Raw genomic sequence first — 6,404 nt, 5'->3', positions numbered from 1 at the left:
GCAGGAGGATCGCTTGAACTCAGGAGTTTGAGACCAATCTGGGCAACATGATGAAACATCATCCCTCCAATAAAAATATACAAAAATTAGCTGGGCATGGTGGCACATGCCTGTAGTCCCAGCTACTCAGAAGGCTGAGGCAGGAGAATCACCAAAGCCCAGGAGGCAGAGATTTCAGTGAGCCAAGATGGCACTGCTGCACTCCAGCTTGAATGACAGACTGAGACCCTGTCTCAAAAAAAAAAAAGAAAGAAAGAAAGAAAAGAAAAAGAAAAAAAGAAAAGCACACAGAATGATTATCAATATCAATAGCCGTTAAGAAAATACATATTAAAACCATGATGAGATACTACTACACACCTATTTAAATGCCTAAATTAGAAATACTGACAAAACCAGGCCAGGTGTGCCTGTAATCCCAGCACTTTGGCAGGCTGAGGTGGGTGGATCACTTGAGGCCAGGAGTTTGAGATCAGCCTGGCCAACGCGGTGAAACCCCATCTCTGTAAAACAAACAAACAAACAAACAAAAATACAAAAATTAGCCAGGTGTGGTGGCAGACGCCTCTAGTCCCAGCTACTCGGGAGGCTGAGGCAGGAGGATCACTTGAACCCGGGAGGCAGAGGTTGCAGTGAGCCAAGATCATGCCACTGCACTCCAGCCTGGGTGACAGAGCAAGACTCTGTCTCAAAAAAAAAGAAAAGAAAAGAAAAAAGAAAAGGAAGGAAGGAAGGAAGGGAGGAAAGAAGGAAAGCAGGAAAGAAAGAAAGAAAGAAAGAAAGAAAGAAAGAAAGAAAGAAAGAAAGAAAGAAAGAAAGAAAGAAAGAAAGAAAGAAAGAGACAAAACCATTGTTAGCAGGGATGCAGAGCAGCTGGAACTCTTACAATGCTCTTCAGAATGCAAAATGGCACAGCCACTTTGGAAAGAAATTTGGAGTTTCTTAGGAAATTAAACATACACTTACCATATGATCTGGCAATCCCACTCCTGTGTATTCACCTTGGAAAAATGTTCAAATGAAACCTGTACATGAATGTTCATAGTAGCTTTATTTGTAATAGCCCCAAAGTGGAAATAACCCAAATATTCTTCAATGGGTGAATGGATAAATAAACTGTAGTAGCACTCAGAAATAAAAAGGAACTATGGATTCACCCTACAACTTGATTGGATCTCAAAGGCATCATGCTAAGGGAAAGAAGAAAGTCTCAAAAGGTGACATATTATGTAATTCCATTTATATGACATTCTCAAAAAGTTGTAACTATAGTGATGGAGAGCAAATCAGTTGTCAGGGCTTAGGGTTGGGGTAAGGTGTGACAATGGAACAGCACAAAGGATTTTGAGGGTAATAGAACTGTTCTTTATTCTGTTTGTGGTGGTGGTTACATGAACATATGCAAGTGCTAAAATTCTTCAAACTGCATGCCAACAAACTCAGTTTTACTATATGTTAATTTTAACATAAAAATAAATTATTTTGAACATCCTAAAGAACTTTTGTTTAGGTGGGTTATATCTATCAATATTTGCCATAATAGAACTTAAAAGTGATAAAATTTTTAAATATTAATTTGTTAATTCATTTAAAATAATACTGAAAACATGTTACATGTTATATAAATAACATACTTTTAGTGAAAAATAAGTATATATTCAAATATGCAAAACATTTAATTGCATTGTTTTACATTTTTACAAATCTGGCTGGATTCTCATATCTCCTTCTATATTCAACCTGTTGTAATATCATAGCCCCAGGAAAACTGCACTATGTACTTAATAAAGAAATCAATAAATTCAAATAAAATCTCGGTATTATTGTGAAAATAGTTTTGACTTTGTGAACCCCCAAAAGGTTCCCCCCAGGGGTCCCCAGACCTCCCTTTCATTATTACTGCTAGTATATACCGAAGTGCCATACCCTCCTTAGGTGGTTCAGCTTCAGCTCAGGGTCATTGATCTAAATTTGCCTTCCCTTTTTGTCCCTGGTACTCATGATCTCCTTTCTTGACTGAATGTTGCTATACCTATCTTATTTCTGTTACATTTTATACAGAATTTATTTATTTGGGGGGAGATGAAGGGTTTCTATTTGGGGTGAGATGAAGGATTTCTTTATTTGGGGTGAGATGAAGGATTTCTCACACCAGCTTTACCTACCTTATAGGCTGTAGTTCTCTCTATAATTATGGTGCTATTTGCTCTCTTCTATTTTGTTTGGTGTGATTTTCTTGAGCTTTTTCACAGTGTATCTATTTTTTTAGCTGTGAGGTTTGTTTGTTTGCTTCTCATGTGGCTTTGTAATTTATTTTTCTTTTCTATTTTGTTCTGAGATTTACAAACTTGGTTAAAATATTATCTTAATTGTCTTCTTTGAGCTCTTATATTTCTTCATTATGCCCTCTGACCCATTATGATAGTATGATATCTATACACCATCATGATATTTATAATACTTCCAGTGTTTCCTTGGGTAAACTTTGTCATTTGCTCTTTGATTATGTTCCTTTCTCTTTTTGTCATTTTCTCCCAGTTTCTATGCATAGGTATTGAACTGGTCCTTTTCCAATTCCCACTCATAATTTGATGGGCTGGCTACCTGTTGAAAAATACTATAAACTGGTCCACATCCTCAACATAAGTTTCTTATATCAAGGCTGGGCACAGTGGCTTGTGCCTATAATCCCAGCACTTTGGGAGGCCAAGGTGGGCAGATCGCTTGAGCCCAGGAGTTTGAGACTAGCCTGGGCAAAATGCCAAAACCCTACCTCTACAAAAAGTACAAAAATCAGCCGAGCATGGTGGCGCACGCCTGTAGCTCTAGCTACTTGGGAGGCTGAAGCAGGAGGATTGCTTAAGCCCAGGAGTTCGAAGCTGCAGTGAGCTGTGATGGCACCACTGCACTTCAGCCTGGGTAATAAAGTGAGACCCTGTCTCAAAAAAAAGTTTCTTGTATCAAATACTCTGTCCACAAACTGTGTGAAATAATTCATTTCACCAGTAATAGTATTTCAGACCTAACCCAGTCTTCCACAAAGATGGTGCCACAATCCTAATATCTTAGTGCCAGGATATGAGAGATTGGGTAGGGTGTGGGGGAAGGGAATCAGTCTATAATCTTCTGATTAATTATCAGTCTTTGAGTGTGCCTGGGTCTCCGGGGTTGTAGCCTACACAAATGGTTCCATCCTTCCTTCAGGAGCCTAACTCCTCTTCCTACTCCCCTTCCTGATTGCAGCATTTCCAATCTATTTCCCTTAAGCCTGTTCCCTATTTACTGTTTTTTTCCCTTTAGGTGATACGGAAAGCCTGGAGCGGAGTGGAAATCCCCTCTCCAGGTGGGATAAAGTTTCGGTACTACCTTATGATGAAGGATCCCGGAACCCAAGGATAGACTTTTGTTATGAAGAAGTATCTAGGGGTTACGCAACAGCTACACTTCCCCCTACATCAGCCAGATCCTCAGGGGGATTTTTCTCAGATCCTTATCATGAGAACTTGGTGAAGTTATTGGAGGGAAAGCCCTCAAAAGTGTGAACTTCTCCTATAAGTGTGGCCTTCAGGTATTTCTCAGTCTCATGCTAGTCCTCACTCAGTTTCCAGCAATTTGTCAAAACCACTAGTCAAGTAAGTGGTCCTACCACTTATGGCTGTCACCAGCTTTTATTCTAGGTAAGCACATCTCAGGTGCTGAATCTCTTTGGATCTCCCTGTCTCTCCAGATTTCAGGGTAGTAATTTGCCCTGTGACTTCAATTCTCTGATGGGTCTAGGAAAAATAATCTATTTTTAGTTTACACTACCTTCTTACTGTAAGGACAGGCATGATGATTTCCAAGTTTTTTACATGTTGGAGCTGAAACCAGAGCTGGTTCTAGACCCCCTAATTTTATTGTTGCTGTATACAAACTCATTCTTCCTGTCTCTGTGGATTTGTTCCATTTTAAAGTCCCTTTACTAGCAGATTAGTGAGGTATTGAGAGAGAGAAAAAGCTAATGTGAGATTCAGCCCTCCATCTTTAACCAAAAGTTTTAATAAACTTTCTAACATTAAGCCATCCTTGTATCCCCGAGATAAATATAATTTGGTCATGATATAGCTTTTTCATATACATTGGTAATTCAGTTTGCAAGTATTTTTAGGGTTTTTGTATCCAGGTTTGTGAGACTGGTTGAAAATATTCTTGTCTTGTACTATTCTCACCAGTTTTGATGTAAAGATTATATACTAATTGCATAAAATGATGTGGAAGTATTTCGTCGTTTTACATTTCCTAGAACAGTTTGTATCAGGTAGCTTTGGTAGATCTCACCTTAGAAACCTTTTTAAAAAATTTCTGGGGGAGAGTAGATTTTTAGCTATTGATTCAATTTTTAAAAATATACATCTTTTGGTCTTTCTAATTTTTCTTAAATAAGTTTTGCAATATATATATATATATGTGTATATATATATATATATTTTTTTTTTTTTGAGATGGAGTCTTACTCTGTCGCCCAGGCTGGAGTGCAATGGCATGATGTCAGCTCACTGCAACCTCTGCCTTCCGGGTTCAAGCAATTCTCCCACCTCCGCCTCCTGAGTAGCTGAGATTATAGGTGCACACCACCACGCCCAGCTAATTTTGTATTTTTAGTAGAGACAGGGTTTCAACATGTTGGCCAGGCTGGTCTTGAACACCTGACATCAAGTGATCTGCCCGCCTCGGCCTCCCAAAGTGCTAGGATTACAGGTGTGAGCCACTGCGCATGGTCCCCTCTATTCATTCTTAATATTATTCACTTGAGCCTTTTAAAAAAATTTTCTTCTTCAGTTCTCACAGAATTTTGTCTTCAAAAAACCAAGTTTTAGTTGTATTGATATTTTCTGTTTTTTCTTTCTCTTTCTCTTTCTTTCTTTCTTCCTTTCCTTTTCTTTCTTTCCTTCTTTTTTTATTATTAAACAGAGTCTCCCTCTGTCGTCCAGGCTGGAGTGCAGTGGTGCGATCTTGGCTCACTGCTACCTCCACCTCCCAGTTTCAAGCAATTCTCCTGCCTCAGCCTCCTGAGCTGGGATTACAGGTGCCCACCACCATACCTGGCTAATTTTTTTTGTATGTGTATTTTTAGTAGAGATGAGGTTTTGCCATGTTGGCCAGGCTGGTCTCAAACTCCTGACCTCGAGTGAGGCGTCAGCCTCTCAAAGTGCTGGGCCTCACCTTCTGTTTTCTATTTTATCAATTTATGATCTTATGTAGATTATACCTACTTTCATTAGGCTTAATTTGTTGTTGGTTTTCTAACTTCTTACTTAGATGTTTAAATCATTAAATTTTAACTTGCTTTTTAATAAAAAAAAATTCAAGGCCATACTGCTCCCTTTAAGTTCTGCTTCAATTCTATCTCACATCTTTTATATCTATATTACTATCATTCAGTTCTAAGTATTTTCTAATTTACATTATGACTTTTCTTCAACCCTTGAGTTACTCTAATTTTTCAGTGTTTCTTTATTTTTCCTCTTCTTTCCTGCCTTCAATTTGATTGATGGAGTTTAACCCCATTTTATCCTTTGGTGGCTTGGAAGTTATATATCTCTTTTTATCATTCCGTTGCCCCCCTCTGCTAGTGTGTAAGTTAGGACATTGTGCCCTCTGTTTCTATTTTTTAATGGCTACTTCAGAAATAACAATATGCATAATTTACTTACAAAAGTCTAAAATTTGAAAAAAAAATTCCTTTACCCTTCTTTTAGATAACTCAATAACTTAAAACTCGTATGCTAATGTTGTCTTGTATTTCAAGTCTCCATTGCTTTTTCAAATCCCACTAGCAATGATTGTGATTGTTTTATACTTCAGTGTTTATTTGCATTTGTCCACATGTTTACCATCATCTTTACTTTTCATTCTTTCACCCATCAGAGACCTTCTACTTGGGATAATTTTCCTTCTGCTTTTTACTGAATTTCCGTTATTAAGGACCTGCTGATGAAGAATTATCTCAATGTTTGCCTGAAAATGTCTCTATTTTATTCTCATCCTTTATAAATATTTTTGCTGAGTATAGAATGCTAAGTTAACAATAATCAAATTGAAGATCATTTCATTATTTTCTGATTGTTGAGAAGTCAGCTGTCAGTCTAATTGCTATTCCCATGAAATGAGCTGTCATATTTCCCCTGGCTCCATTTTCTCTTTCTCTTTGTTTTTCTGCAGTATCTGGGTGTAGATTTCTTTTTATTTATCCTACTTGGGATGTGTCGGGCTTCTTAAATGTGTGAATTGATTTCTTTCATTGGGTCTATTAAAATTCTCAACCATTATTATTATTTAATATTAACATTGTCAACTTTTGAATTATTGAATATTAAGTATATGAATAGTAACAGTATTTCATAGTCATATTATCTTCCTCTCAT

This window comes from Gorilla gorilla, chromosome X, assembly GCF_029281585.2.
Source record: "Gorilla gorilla gorilla isolate KB3781 chromosome X, NHGRI_mGorGor1-v2.1_pri, whole genome shotgun sequence".
NCBI lineage: Eukaryota > Metazoa > Chordata > Mammalia > Primates > Hominidae > Gorilla > Gorilla gorilla.
The sequence above is the reverse complement of the archived record's forward strand: the minus strand, read 5'-3'. Positions refer to the sequence as shown.